The sequence below is a fragment of the Arachis ipaensis genome, chromosome B4 (assembly GCF_059453495.1).
Source record: "Arachis ipaensis isolate K30076 ecotype BB chromosome B4, ASM5945349v1, whole genome shotgun sequence".
NCBI lineage: Eukaryota > Viridiplantae > Streptophyta > Magnoliopsida > Fabales > Fabaceae > Arachis > Arachis ipaensis.
Window position 1 is genome coordinate 129,742,235 of NC_142439.1, and position 16,343 is coordinate 129,758,577.

The 16,343-nt window shown below is 41.6% G+C and overlaps 1 pseudogene; it reads left to right on the plus strand.

Moving 5' to 3' along the window:
• The first annotated feature begins 2,661 nt into the window (after positions 1–2,661).
• LOC107637032 (protein NRT1/ PTR FAMILY 5.4 pseudogene) lies at positions 2,662–15,691 on the plus strand (annotated as a pseudogene).
• Positions 15,692–16,343: the final 652 nt, after the last annotated feature.

A 16,343-nucleotide genomic window follows, 5' to 3' on the forward strand; every position in this document is an offset into this window, starting at 1 on the left:
ACAAATGGACTAATGCTAATTTGATGCATAAATGAACTGATGCTAACTAATACCACTAGTATGATGAAAACTGAACTAATGTAATTTAACAAATTCTAATATAATACACAAATGCACTAAAACTGAACTAATGCAATTTAAGAAAAAAAAAGTAGACACAGAACAAGCCCAATTTCTGCAATTTTAATACAAATAATTTAAATTACAGAATACAACAACTTAACTAGATTTCAAAATACAAGCATAATTTTATAAACTAAATTCTCATAATAGAAGCATAATAGAAGTATAATAAACTAAATTCTCAAGGACCTATTTGTCCTTCGAACTTTATTTGCAAAATGACGTCAAGGACTTATTTGTCCTTCGAACTTTATTCCCCTTCCAGCGTGGCACCGTAACGGACACCTAGACACCGTTTCAGCCACGTCAGCCAGTTCCGTTTGGTGTATGAGAGGCAAATAGACGGAAGAACTAAATTGTCCTCCGTTTGTTAAAGTCGGGGACTTTTTTGTATTTAAATTTTGTTAGGGATGTATTTGTCAAAAATTTAAAAAGTCAGGGATCTATCTGTCTTTTTTCTTAAGATTAATAAAATCACAGTCTAAATAATACTACACACTGTATTGCTTAATGTGATAGTTATGGCCTAGACTAAGGGCACCACCGTGGCCAACGACGGCAGCAATATCCCCGCTGAAACCACCAAAAGGGGTAGCTGGCATGTGATGCGAAATTTATAACCACAAACTAACTGGCAAGTGCACCGAGTCGTACCAAGTAATACCTCATGTGAGTGAGGGTCGATCCCACAAGGATTGATGGATCAAGCAACAATGGTTGAGTGATTGGCTTAGTCAGACAAACAGAAAAGAGTGTTTTAGTATTCAAAAGCATTAAACAGTAATTCAGAAATTAAAACAGCAAGCAGTAAATTGATAAGAATAATATACGGAAAAACAGTTAAGACTTCAGAGATATCTATTTTCCGGATTGACTTTTCTTACTAACTATTTTAATCATGCAAGATTCAATTCATGGTAAACTATATATGACTAAGCCCTAATTTCTTAGACCTTCTTAGTCTACTCTAATTTTCATCAACTGCCAATTCCTTGGTCACTTAATTCTAATTAGAGGATGAAGTTCAATTCTAGTTTATGTGCCACAGAAACTCTAATTACCCAAATATAAAAGGATTATATGTCACGTGTCCCGTTAAGTCCAGATAATTAGAAGTTTAGGAGAAATTGTTTTCAAGCTGTTGTTCAAGTAAAGAGCTTTTCCAAGTTATACAAGAACTCAATTAGAACAAGGGTCATACTTCAGTTCCACCCAAATTCATAAGATAAAGAACGAAAATAATTCTTGAAATAGAAATCAATACATGAATTAAAATAGAAAAATAATAGTATCAATCCATACAATAGATAGAGCTCCTAACCTTAACAATGAAGGTTTAGTTGCTCATGGTTCAGAGAGAAAATAAGGATTCTGGTAAATTGTAAATTGCGGAATGAGGTTCAAGAGAAGAGAGAGCCCGAAGGGCTGATTCTTTTCCCTTTTATATCTAATAATAATTAATGTAAAATATATTTCCTAAAACTAAAATAATATCTTTTCCTATTTTAAAATAAAATATAAATTTAATCAAAATTAATTTGTTTTCATGCGCAGCTTGTATGAAAGCCTGGGGACCACTTTGATATTGAGGATCCACGTTGAACTTGGCTTTTTCCAAGTTCAGTGTGGAGAAGGCAGTGTGGTTTTTAGCATGTCCCCTTGAGTCCACGCTCAACTTGGCTTTTCCCAAGTTCAGCGTGGGATGTGGCGTGTGCTTCCCTGGGAGCTTTCAAGTTCCACGCTGAACTTGGCAGGGGCCAAGTTCAACGTGGAGGAGACAGAGGTTGCTGGAGAAGAAGTGTGCATTATTATATATCGTTGGAAAGCCCTATAAGTTAGCTTTCTAACGCCGCTAGAATCACGTCAATTGGATCTCTGTAACTCGAGTTATTCCTATTTGAGTGCAAGGAGGTCAGGATTAACAGCATCATTCGCTTTCTTTCTTTTCTGCTACAAAACTCCGTCAAATCCATCTGAATGCTACCTGAAATAAATAGAATTGTGCATAACTCAAAGTAGCACCCATAGTGGCCAAAAGATATTTAAATTTTGATTAAACTTAACAATTCAAATGCAAATTCACAAGGAAAAGATAGATAAGATGCTCACGCATCAGCATGCTGCCATCTTCATCACATGTGAGCTTTTCTTTTCTTCTTTTTTCTTTAAAAAACTTGTATTTAATTATTTGTATTTGGAGACAAAAATATAAAGACTCAAAGATAGAGAAATACAATGATATTTTTTTTCTCTCTTAGGAATAATAAAAATTAGACTCTAAATTTTTTAGTAATAAAGTGATATCATTTCATAAAATTAGTATTTTTTAAAAATTTAAATTAATAAAAATTATAAATTATTATATTTTTAATAATTATACATAGTAGAAATATAATTATTTATATATTTTACATAATTAAAAAATGTATAAAAAATATAACTATTTATATTTTTTATTATTTTAAACTTTTAGAATAAATAATTTTATGGGTATTTGTAGTATGGATAGGTGTGAAATTTGTGGAGTGATTTATTTCGATGGGTTTGTCGTCTGCAAATTTGATAACATACATAGCAAAAGAGCTTAAAAAGTCAGTAGTAGATGCAACAAAGAATGTGAACACATAGATTGAGTTTTCCTCCCTCTTCCCTTTACTTGGTGGCTTTCTCGCCGATTTTTATTTCGGCCGCTTCAATACCATCGTTATCTCCTCCTTCAATTTCTTTATTGTACGTATTTTCGTTTTATCTTTTAAGAGAGTCCTTAATTTTTTTTTATTATTCGTCAATCTTTTAAATTTTAAAATTATTATGTTGCACACTAAAAATTAGTTATTATATATTTAATTTATATATAATTATATATAATTTAATTTATTTTTAATATATATTTTATACTAATAATTAATTTTAATATACATCTAAGTATGATTATTCAAATTTCCATCGCCTTTTAAGATAATTATGGTTTCATCATTACCATAATAACATGATTCACTTCAAATATTCTTGCGCAATTCTAGACACAAAACGAGATGTAGCATAGGATCATGTAACAAATTATCAATAATAATAATAATAATAATAATAATAATAATAATAAAGAGATGAAAGAAAGATAATAATCCATGCATAAATTTCTTAAAAATCAAATAAATTCAAGGTAACATTTAATGAATAATATCTTCACAATTTAGTTTTTTACATACGATTAATAATATGTTATTTTGTACAAAAAAAAAAAGTCAAAAACACGTCAAGAATTAAATTTGTTTCTTTTAATTCAAAATGTAATAATAAATACCATAAAACAAATTATATTTTTTAGTAAGAAAAATAATTGTATTTTGTTCGGTTCATCGGGTTACCGGACGGTTCAAATGTGAAGATGGGTCCTGCCTTGGTCTGAGTCCTGGGAACGGATAGTTCGAGCTGACGACCTTGCGAGCACTTGATGCGTTGAGGGGGGTGCCACCTGCAAAGACCCTCCGACGCCCAAGTCAGTGTGGTGAGCAGGTGAAAAAAAGTAGAAAGTTGTAGTGACGTACCTTTGGGGAGGGGTAGGACCCTCCCATATATACCGTCTCAGAGGTGGGCCCCTCATGGTCAGAGACCCACCTTCCGCGAAGTTTCCCCTAGCTATCACCAGGCGAGCTGGCTCCTGTGGGATGCTCGGGTCAAGGTCCGGGTGCAGGGCGCCCCGCAGAGCGGTTGCCCGGATCCGAAGGTGCGGTGATATCGGCCAGATGGGCTGGGCCGCAACAGTGCTCCCAACGCGCCAGTTGGGGCCGCGAGTGCCGTAGGTGGTGCGTTCTGCTCCTCTTCACATGAGGTGTCGGTTGGTTGACTGATCGTGACAGGGGCGCGTTTCCTGGGCGCGTGGGCTTGTTCGTTGCAGGGGTGCTCCGCTTCTCGCCTCGTTTCTCGCGCCGAGCATTAAATGCTCATAATGGGAAATTCAAAACCTCGCGCGCAATGACTGTTTTACCCCTGTCTTTCGCGCCTCTTCATGCATCAGTTATCCCCTCAGTTTCCTTTATTCATCATTTGGTTTTCATTTTGCTACCATCGCATCCCCTCATCACTCTCCTTGCTGGTTCCAATTTGCCGCTGCAGTCTCCCTTTCTCTCTCCAGCCTTTTTAATCCTTTCGGCTCCTTCGTTCCAACGCAATTATCCAGGTATGTTTCATTTCCTCTTCTTCATCTTGTTTAGTTTTTCTTTGTAATTGTGCCATTTCCGTGCGTGTGTGTTGTTCTTCTAAGCTGGATTGCGTAGTAGATACTATTAGCGTTAGGTAGATGTATTAGGGGGTTACCATTCTAGGGTGTTGGTCTTTTAGGCTTTGTCTTGCGTAGGCTCAAGTTTAGCTAAATTGTTAGTTTTTGATCGGTAGACTGTAGCTTTCTGGTTATGGTGCCGATCTCCCGATCTCTTAGTCTAACCGGGTGGTGCCCCCACTGTAGGTATGGCCCAGCGTCATGTTGCACGGGCACCAGCTGCGAGAGCAGCTTACGACCGGTACGCCTAGGTGACTTCGGATGTGAAGGATTCTCCCAATCAAACGGATCTAGAGGAGCTCACTGAGTTCCGGCAAGCTGAGTACCTGTGTGGTGGGACTGACGAGGAGTCCCATTACGAGGTCTTTGTCCCCGCCCCACATGAGCGGATTTATCAAATAAACCTGCACCACCCCTGAGTTGCCGACTGGATCTGGTTCTATAAGGTAATGTTTACTCAAGTGGGAGTTTGCATTCCCTTCTCTCCCTTTCAAATGGCGCTACTCAATTGGTGTGACGTGGCGTTGTCCCAGTTGCATCCGAACAGTTGGGCTTCGATCTGCGTCTTCGAGATGGTTTGTGAGTACTTGGAGTTGCCGGTCTCCGTTGAGGTTTTCTTGTTTTTTTTTTTACTTTGACGAATCCCTCTAAAGAGGGGAAGGCGAAGAAAGGCTTCATGTCTTTCTGATCTGCCAAGGGTCGGAGGATTTTTGGGTTGTTTGAGGACTCCTACCATGGGTTCAAAGATAGGTATTTCAAAGTTCGCCCTTTAGAGGGTCATCACCCATTTTGGCTGACGCTGGAGTGGGTGCGTCGCATCCCGACCTATTGGAGTTTTGGGGCAGGGGCGAACGCTTTTATTAAAGTCACATATAAAGGGCTATCTCCAGAGAATAAACGGGTTGCCGACGTGTTGTTAGCAGTGTTTGGGAAGAATAATGTTAACCCCCATCTTCTCATGGGTGACCAAAATGTATCTAGGAATTATATACGTGAGTTTCCCTTCTCTTCTTCTTTTTTTTTTAGCTAACGAGCTTTCGTGCTCTTTACCAGTGTCGATGGCTGGCGAGCAAGTTGGTCTTGAAGCTTTATTTAACACCTTTCTCAATAACGACATCGAGGAGGAGACGGCTTCTGACCACCAAGCCGCAGATAATCAAGAGAATCCTCCTCAGGATACCGCAAGCGCTGGGGCTCAGTCCCAACCTTCTCATGGTGAGGTAATCGGTACTAGTGGTGGACCGAAACCTCAGCCAGAGATCGAGGTTGAGAACCCGGATGTGATAATAGTGGATAATCCCAGGAAAAGGAAACCGTCTTCTAGCCCGGAGGGAGCTCTTACCGTGATGGAGAAGAATTTTGATACCGGAAACTTTATCGATTCCCAATTGCTCCCGGGCACAGAGGACTTCCTCCATGGTGGGGATCTTCCGGGGTAGGCAAGATGGATGTATCGCACGTTGCTCCGGGGAGCCGCGATAGCAAGGAAGGCGGAGTTTACCCTGGCGGGAACGTATTCTTTGCAGAATAGACTTGAATCTTCTGTTGAAGCAAATAACAAGTACAAGGCCGAGGTGGAGTTACTTCGGAAGCAATTGGCAACTGCTCAGGAGCTGCTGGCTACTGCTACGGAGAAGGTTAAGACTTCTGATGTCGCCGTTGCCCGGCTTACCGAGAGGGAGATGACCATGGAGAGTCAGCTCAACTCCGCTCAGGGCAAGGTAAAAGAGGTCGAAAAGGAGCATGATGAGGCCCTGGCCTCGGCAACTGCGGCTAAGAATGAGGCGACCGAACTGATGAGAAAGTACAAAGAGACTGTCAAGCAAGGGAAGAGCGCCATCTTGATGACTGAGGAGGCCCTCAAGGCTCAGGTGAAGCTGTTGGCTCCCGACTTCGACACCTCAGCTGTTAGCGTCTTCAAAACCATCAAGGATGGAAAAATTGTCGACATCCCGAAGAAGTGATTTGGTCTTGCCTTTGAACTTCGTTTTTTGTAATATATAGATTTTATATACTTTTGGCTAGTTGACTGCCGTTTAGTGTATTAAGATAGTTGTGGTGAACTTGGTTGCCGTTTTTGGCATATATGTAATTAATGACTTGTCTATCGTCAATGTCTCTTACCGTTTTATTGGTCGCTAAGCGCATCGTTTGGTAGTCGTAGGAGTCGCCTGATTGTTTTTTAATGTTCTAGGTTATTGGGGTGATCAATCCCGGTTTTCCGTTTTGATAAATTTCGAAAAATCAACGACGTATGATAAATCTGAATAACGTAAACACGGGGCGAAGATAGTATAGGCAACAATTAAAGATGACATAAACAAGCTTATAACTAAAGGTAGCATAAACAATTATCGTAAGTCTAATGATCTCACATACAGTAATGCAAATCTTACTGGTGTGGTTAAACTGGTAGGAATCTTACTCATATGGCGTGCCTCAGCTGCTAGGGGTAGAATCTCTTTAGGTTAACCACGTTCCATGTCTTGGGTATTTCTTTGTCGTCCAGCCGTTCTAATTTATACGCGCCGCTGCCGAGCACTTCCTTAACCCTATAAGGGCCTTCCCAGTTTGCCGCCAGTTTTCCTTGCCCTGTCGTCGGCGGCCCAACATCGTTGCGTCTTAAGACCAAGTCGTCCTATTCGAACTCTCTTTTGAGCACCTTGGCATTGTAGCACAGGGCCATTCTTTGTTTTAGCGCCATCTCTGATAGATGGGTCATCTCCCTTGCTTCATCCACCAAGTCCTTTTCCACGGCCTCTTTGACTACCCCTAAGAGTAGTCGTGGGCTCAGCTCCCCGACTTCCACGGGTATTATTGCCTCTACCCCATACGTGAGTCGGAAGGGCGTTTCCCCGGTGGCGGATTGTTGGGTTGTGCGGTAAGACCAGAGAACCGAGGCCAGTTCATCCGCCCACGCTCCCTTCTTCTGGTCGAGTCGCTTCTTGAGGCCCTGCAGGATGATCTTGTTCGCAGCCTCCACTTATCCATTGGTCTGGGGATGCTCTACTGACAAAAACTTTTGTTTTACCCCCAAACTGGCAAGGAATTCTCCAAATTTTTTATCGGCGAACTGCGTCCCGTTGTCCGAGATGATAGCTTCTGAGATGCCGAATCTTGCTATTATCTGTCTCCATATAAACTTTCGACAGTTCGTTGAGGATATGCTGGCCAGTGGCTCTGCCTCTATCCACTTTGTATAGTAGTCAATCGCCAGTATCAGGTACTTGACTTGTCCTGGCCCGACTGGGAAGGGTCCTAATAGGTCAATTCCCCATTGTGAGAAAGGTCGGGAAGTCGTGAAGAAGCTGAGTTTGGTTGCTGGCACTTTGTGAAAGCTAGAATTTTTCTGGCATCTCTTGCACCTTCTTATGAATTCCTTAGAATCTGCCATCATGGAGGGCCAGTAGTACCCGGCTCTGATGAGCTTCCTAGCTAAGGCCTTCCCTCCGATGTGGTGACTGCAGCATTCTTCATGGACTTCCCAGAGGACATACTCCATTTGGTTGGGGTGCAGGCATTTCAGCAGGGGTTGGCTAAGCCCCTTCTTAAACAACTGGCCCTGTATGATTGCATACTTGGCCGCTTCTCGTCTTATTGTTTTGGCCACCTTCTCGTCACTGGGGAGCTCGACTTTTTCCAGGAAGTCGATGATCGGGTCCATCCAAGAGGGTTCTGACTGGGTCAGCTATAGGACCACTGCTGGTTCTTTTATCAAACCTTGAATCAGAGATCGGTTGCCAGTCCCTGGTTTTGTGCTCGCTAGCTTGGACAGGAGATCCGCCCGTGTTTTCCGTTCTCTCGAAACGTGCTGGATCGTGACCTCCTCGAATTGCTTGCTCAATTCTTTGACTTTCCCCAGATACTTCGGTAACAGTGAGTCTCTGGCCTGGTAGGTCCCATTAATCTGGGAAGTTATGACCTGTGAGTCGTTGCACATCTCCACTCTGGTCGCTCCGACCTCTCTTGCCAGCGCTAGGCCTCCCAGTAAGGCTTCATACTCTGCTTGATTGTTAGAGACCGGGAAATCGAATTTGATGGGCTGCTCATATACAACTCCAGTCGGGTTCTCCAAGATGATTCCTGCCCCTCCGAACGTTTGGTTAGATGCTCCGTCAACATGAAGCTTCCACCGTGTGTTCGGGGTCCCGGCGGGGTCTCCTGTCACTTCTACCAGGAAGTCAGCCATGGCTTGAGCCTTGATCGCGTGCCTGGGTTCATACTGTAAGTCATACTAGGAGAGCTCAATAGCTCAAGTCATCATTCTACCTACCAGGTCGGGTTTCTACAGTACTTGTCGGATTGCCTGATCCGTTCTGACGATTACTTGGTGTCCTTGAAAGTACTGCCGCAACCTGCGCGACGATGTCAGGAGCGCATATGCCACTTTCTCCAGCTTGCTATACCTTAGCTCCGCTCCTTGTAGTGCTTTACTCACAAAATATATTGGCTGCTGGGTTTTCCCCTCTTCTCGCACCAAGACCGCCGCCAAGGCCTCGTCGGTTACTGCCAGATACAAGTACAGCGCTTCTCTGTTCTTAGGCCTCGCTAGAACAGGTGGCGCCGAGATTATCTCTTTGAATTGTTTGAAAGCCTCTTCACATTTCGGTGTCCACTCAAACACGATCCCCTTCTTCATTAGGTTAAAGAAAGGTAGAGCTTTAGCCGCCGACGCGCCGAGGAAACGGGACAGTGCGGTGAGTCTACCTGCTAACCTTTGGTCATCTTTTACACTTCCCCGGCTCTTCATCTGTAGGATTGCCTCACACTTTTTCGGGTTGGCCTCCACCCCTCGTTGCGTTATCATCAACCCTAGGAATTTTCCGACTTCGACAGCGAAGGCACACTTCAGCGGATTGAGCCTCATTCCGTGTTGGCGAAGAGACGCGAAGACGCTTTCTAAGTCACTTTAGAGGGCCTCGGGCCTGGCGGTCTTGACCAAGATATCATCCACGTATACCTCTACCGTCTTGCCGATGAGGTCCCTGAAGGCCTTGTTCATCAGCCTTTGGTATGTGGCCCCCGCATTCTTCAGCCCGAACGGCATCACCTTGTAGCAGTATGTCCCTCCTGGCGTTATGAACGCCGTTTTCTCTTCATCTGGCCGGTGCATCGGTATCTGATTGTACCCAGAATAGGCATCCATGAAGCTCAGATACCGGTAACCTGCCGCCGCGTCAACAAGAACGTCGATGTTGGGTAAGGGGAAGGAATCCTTGGGACATGCCTTGTTGAGGTCGGAGTAATCTACGCACATTCTCCATTTTCCATTGGTTTTTTTAACGAGGACCACATTTGCCAACCACGTTGAATAGTCCAGTTCCTGGATGAAGCCCGCTTCCAGTAGGCTGGCCGTCTGTTTGGCCACCTCTTCCACCCTTTCTTGGGACATCTTTCTCCTCCTTTGAGCTACTGGCTCGCCTCCAGCCTCACGGCCAGCTGGTGCGACATGAATTGAGGGCTATACCCGGCATGTCAGCCGGAGTCCAGGCGAACAAGTCGCCGTTGGCTCTGATCATTTCTATCAGGGGTTCTTTCCAGTCATGGGGTAGATTCCTGTTCACAAAGGTAAACTCGTCCTCTGAGTCGCCGACCCTAAATTTTTCAAGATCTCCCTCTGGTTCCGGCCTAGGTTTGTCATCAACCCTGGCGTCCAGGTTGGCAAGGAAGACACCGGATGCTTCTTTAGATTTCTTCCTCAGGGAGAGGCTGGCGTTGTCGCATGCGACTGCCATCTCCAGGTCACCCCTGATGGTCCCCACTGATCCATTATCAGCTACAAACTTCATTACCAATAACTTGGTGCAAATCACCGCCCCAAAGTCGTTGATGGTTTTTCTTCCTAGGATGAGGTTGTAGGCCGTGGAGTCCCTTAAGACAACGAACTCCGCCATTAGCGACTTCTTCCACCTGCCTCCGCCAATGGAGACCGGGAGGAAAACTACACCATCTAGCTTGATGAAGTTATCGCCTAGGCCTACCACGCCGTGTTGATGACCCTTCAAGTCGGTATCCCGTAGGCGCAGGGCATCAAATACATTGCGGAATATGATATTGGAGTCGGCTCCCGTGTCCACCAGGATCCGTTTTACTAGGCCGTTGCCCACCCGGGCCGTGATCACCATTGGTGGGTTCTCTTCCACCTCATCAAACCATTGATCTTCGGGGCCGAAGGATATCGAGGGTACCCGCCGGGAGGTCGGTGCGGGGCCAGAGGTCATAGCCAAGACCTTGGCGTCCTTCTTGCTAGCCGATTTCGATCTGAGAGGGACGTCTCTCCCAATCACCACGTTTACCACCATGAGACCGCGCTCGTTATCCTCTTCGGGTTCCCGTCTTTGTCTTACGGCACAGCTTTTGTCCTCTACTGACCGGTCCCTCCTCCTTGGTTCCCTTATAAGGTGGGAGAACTCAGCTAACTTTCCTTCTCGAATGGCCTGCTCCAGGGTGTCTTTCAGGTCAAAATAGTCTTGGGTTTTGTGGCCATAACCCTTGTGATAATCGCAATAGAGGTTCTGGTTTCCTCCTGTCCTGTACTTGAGTTGTCGGGGCTTCGACAAGATGTCCTTGTTGGCGATCTGCTGATAGACCTTGACGATTGGAGCCGCCAGGGGAGTGTAGTTGGTGAACTTCCCAACACGGGGGAAGGGTTTTGAGGTCTTGGCCAATACCCCGTCTCTGGAGTGTTCCTTGGCCCTTTCCCCACCACCCGGTGGGTGGGCATTAGAGTATGCGTGCTGCCGTTTATTAGCTGCCATGACCCGACTCACTTCTTCATCATTGATGTATTCTCTAGCCACACTCTGAATCTCTTGCATCATCCAGACAGGCTTGGTGGTAAGTTGTTTTCTGAAATACTCATTTAGCAGCCCGTTGGTTAGGCACAAACTGGCCACTGAATCGGTTAGGCCGTCAATTTCCAGGCACTCGTCATTGAATCTGTCCAGGTACTTCCTAGTTGGCTCGCCGGCTCGTTGATTTACCCCTAGCAGATTAATCGGGTGTTTCACTTTTGCGATAGGCGTGGTGAACTGGACCAGGAAGGCGCGGCTGATATCGGCGAACGCGGTTATGGAGCCCTGGGGGAGGGCGTTAAACCATCGGATCACTGGTCCAGCCAGGGTTACCGGGAAAGGGCGGCACCTTACTTCATCGGCTACCCCTTCCAGGTTCATCCTGGCCTCGAATGCTATTAGGTGTTCCTGGGGATCCTGGGTACCATCATACCTCATGTCAGTCGGCTTGTCGAAGTGCTTTGGCAGCCGAACTCCAAGGACCGAGTGGTGGAAGGGGGTCGCCCCCATGATCACTGGTTGCCGGATTCGTCTCGGTCTTCCCCTACTGCGCTCCCTGTTAGGCCGGCTTCTCCTTGCCCCTTCCGCGTGATGTTTTTGTTGTGGTCGGCTCCTTCTTCTTCGTTCCCTGCCGGCCTTCCAGTCTTCGTCTTCGGTATCTATTGTCGGTGACCGGGTATAGACCAGGGGATCTCGTCGCCTCCTTGGTACCTCTCTGCTTTCCAAGCTTTCTGATTCTGACCGGGGGGTCGGGGTGCGCCTAGAGTGACTTCCTCAGAGACTCCTCTCTCCTCTGACGACTTTTACGGTTGGCCACTTCTCACTCCAGGTTTTGCACCCTATGGCGCAGCTCTTGTATTATTCTGGCGCTATCACTGTCTGTTCCTCTAAAGGGGCGTCCCTCAGGTCGCCGCGGGGGGGACCTGGTGCCCTCACGAGTGGTGGCTCCAGCAGCTACCCTACTGCTTCTGAGATCTACTCCTTCCCCTCCATGCCCGGCTCCGGCGTCAGCCCCATTAGGAACCAGAACAAAATCCATAGGTCCCTACAGACGGCGCCAATGTTCGGTTCGTCGGGTTACCGGACGGTTCAGATGTGAAGATGGGTCCTGCCTTGGTCTGAGTCCTGGGAATGGATAGTTCGAGCTGACGACCTTGCGAGCACTTGATGCGTTGAGGGGGGTGCCACCTGCAAAGACCCTCCGACGCCCAAGTCAGTGTGGTGAGCAGGTGGAAAAAAGTGAAAAGTTGTAGTGACGTACCTTTGGGGAGGGGTAGGACCCTCCCCATATATACCGTGTCAGAGGTGGGCCCCTCATGGTCAGAGACCCACCTTCCGCAAAGTTTCCTTCTACTAGCCGTCACCAGGCGAGCTGGCTCCTACGGGATGTTCAGGTCAAGGTCCGGGTGTGGAGCACCCCGCAAAGCGGTTGCCCGGATCCGAAGGTGCAGTGATATCGACCAGATGGGCTGGGCCGCAACATATTTATTATATAAATAAATACATTAAATACTATTTAAAAATAATAGATAATAAATTGCAATGGTAGGTAATATTTTTCTTATAAAAGAAAAATATTATTATAGCATATTATAATAATGTTCAACGATATACCGAACGTGGTCAAAAACATATATTAATATAAAATACTAATATTATCTAGAAACTAAATTCTTGACAGATACACACACAAAATATATTATATCGATACATTTAATTGAATTACGAATTTGTTAAAAAAGTTAAATTTAATATAAAATATTTTTATTAAATTTTTATTTGTTTATTATAGTAAAAAAAATAAATATATTTTTGAATACGAAAAATTGATGAATTTAGTATAAAATACATTGTATATGTTTTTTTTTTTTGAAAGATTAGTGAATATAAAAAATATTTATTTTTATTAACATATCAATACGTAATAAAACTTAAATCAAATTAATAAAATATAATAATATATTAGATATCAAACATTTTTGATACTCGTATAAAAATACAATTGTTATTAGTTAATTATGTATTTAAATTTTATTTTAGTTAACGCTTAACAAAGCAAAGTAAATGTGTGTATGTTGGATGTTAAAAAAAATACCAATGACAAGACAAGACAGTATCTAATATAAAGAGTGTATAGTAGCATAATTGAGAAAAATATATAAATACTATTTCTATATCAAAATTAGTTATTAATGTAAGGATTAATTATTTTGTTGGTCTTTATAATTTTATCAAATTTTTAATTAAGTTTTTTTTTTTAATTAAGTCCTTATATCATATCAGATTTTGTAGCTAAGTCTCTACTGTAAAAAAAAATGTTAAAATTAATGAAATATTCTATTAAACTATATAGAATATTCAGTCAAGTATTAGGCATATTCGTTTTGCTTAACAGAATATTCCGTTAATTCTAACATTTTTATCACAATAGAGACTTAATTATAAAACCTGATATGGTATAAAGACTCAATCAATCGAAAAAAAAGTATAAGAACCTAATTGAAAATTCAGTGAAACTATGGGATTGACAGAATAATTAAACCTTAATATAATTGTGTATAAACTATGAATACATATATTATTAATTTATTTTTAATGTATATTTGTATTTCAATATATATTTTATATTAATAACTAATTTTAGTGACTGAATTTAATATATACCTAACATGATTGATATCATAAATATCACATATATATGCATGGATGCAGGGCATGATTTTGTTAACAGTCTTAACACTATCAGTGTCAGTAATGAAGCATGAGGCCCTGTTCTTCATATCTCTTTATGTCTTGTCCGTCGGCGACGGCGGCCACAAGCCATGTGTTCAAACCTTTGCTGCTGATCAGTTTGATGAAGAAACAGAAGATCAAAGAAATGCAAAGACTTCATTCTTCAATTGGTGGCATTTGGTCATAGTTGTTGCATGCATTTCCTCCGTTTTCTTCATGGTTTATTTGCAGGACAATTTTGGATGGACTTTGGGCATTGGGCTCCTACCTGGGATGTGGGCCATAGCAATAGTATTCTTCTTCCTTGGAATGAAAAGGTACAAAAAAGAAGGCCCAAAATTTAAAATATTTTATTATTGATAACCTTATCATGTGTTTTAAAGAAACATATTAGCTAAACTTTTTTTTTTATTATCATCTTCTTTTAGGTAACAGCAACAATCGTAATTGTAGTAATTGCAATAGTAATTATATTGTTTTGAGAGTGAAATTTGCAAAAAATAATAAGAGAAATAAAAAATAATAATAAATAAAAAGTGATATTAAAAAAAATGTAACTAAAGACAAAAATAAAACGAAATAAAATATTTTTAAAAAAAATCAAACTTAAAAAAAAACTTAAATCTTATTTCATAGGAAATAAAATATATAGTAATATTGCAATAATGTACTCTTTTTGAAATAGCTCTAATATGACTATATATCCAATTGTGAAAATTCAAGTGCAGTCGATTTCACGTGAAGTTGATATCTAAGAGCTATTAAATGATTTGACTGATTTGACTAAATTTTCATCTAACAGCTTTCAACTATCAACTTCACATGAAGTTGACTGTACCTAAGTTTTTACCATATCCAATGTGTATTATTAGAGTTGGTATGAACAAATATGATTTGTAGGTTTTCTTTTTTTTTTTTTCTTTTATTGACAGATTTTTGGACAAGGCAATGATCATTGATGAGCATGATGTTGCCAAGAACACAAGAGATCCATGGAGGTTGTGCACATTAAATCAAGTTGAAGAAGTGAAGCTTGTCCTTCGTTTAATTCCTATATGGCTAAGTTGTTTGATGTTCGTAGTTGTAATGTCAACTAGGAACATTTTTTGTGAAGCAAGGTAGCACAATGAACCGTTCCATCGGACCAAACTTTTAAATTCCTCCGGCATCACTTCAAGGCGTTGTCGGAGTTATAATTCTTTTTGCCGTCGCATTTTACGACCGAGTCTTCGTTCCAATTGTCCGGAAATTCACCGGACATCAATCCAGCATAACGGTTTTACAAAGGATTGGAATTGGTCTTTTTTGTTCCACACTTTGTATGGTTGTCTTGGCACTCGTGGAGAGCAAAAGAGTAAATACGGCTAACAAACACAAGAATAATTATAATACTATTGAAGGCTTTTCACCGATGAGTATATGGTGGTTACTAACTCAATATGCTATTCTCGGCGTCACCGATGCGTTTGCGGTGGTTCGACTTCAAGAATTGTTCTATACTCAAATGTCGGAGGCGATGAGAAGCGCCGGCGCCGCTGGGTTTTTAAGCATTTTAGGGGTTGGAAATTTTGTTGGCAATGCTATTATTGATATTGTGGTGGAAATAACTTCAAAAAGAGGGGGGAAATGGTTGGTGGGAAACAATTTGAATAAGGCACACCTTGATTACTTTTATTGGGTGTTGGATGGGTTAAGTGCTCTAAGCTTAGGTGTTTATTTATTGGTCTCTAGTAGTTTTATCTACAAAAAGGTGCATGTGTAAGATCAGTAATGGTGTTTGGCTTTTGTTATTTAGATGAGTTATTAGGACATTTAAGAGTGTCGAATATAGGAGCAATTTGAGTTAATAGGTTAAGTATATTAATTAATTATAATAAGGAATTGAAATATAAGTCTTCTATTATTTAATATATGAAATTTGTGTTATATATTAATTTTGTATTATATAAGTTATAAAAGCTTTCATCTTTTCATTACTATAAATATATATTTATCCTTTTTGTTTATGAAGTGAAATTGATTTAAATATAATATAAGTTTTGTATTTATTTTTTAGGTTCTCTTAGGAGTAGTAAAAGATCTAGTTTATATTTTTATAACTAAGATGGATTTATAACTATTTTTATCATATTGAAATTGTTAACCTCACTAATATTAATGAATCGATCTAGATTATGTCGATATAGTAGAGTTGTTAATATCGTCAAAATTAGTAACTCAAATGACGTTTCGGCGTCCGTATCAGAATATTGAAAAAAAAAATCATTCAATTTAATTCAAGGTATGAGAACTAGAAGCCCTATCCTCATTATCATCATCAATTGTGATTTAGAATTGTCCATTACTCCTACTTAGTCAACCTCTAGATATGAAGGTAAGTCAAGTGGATAAATCAGACTAAATCCTCTAAGTCC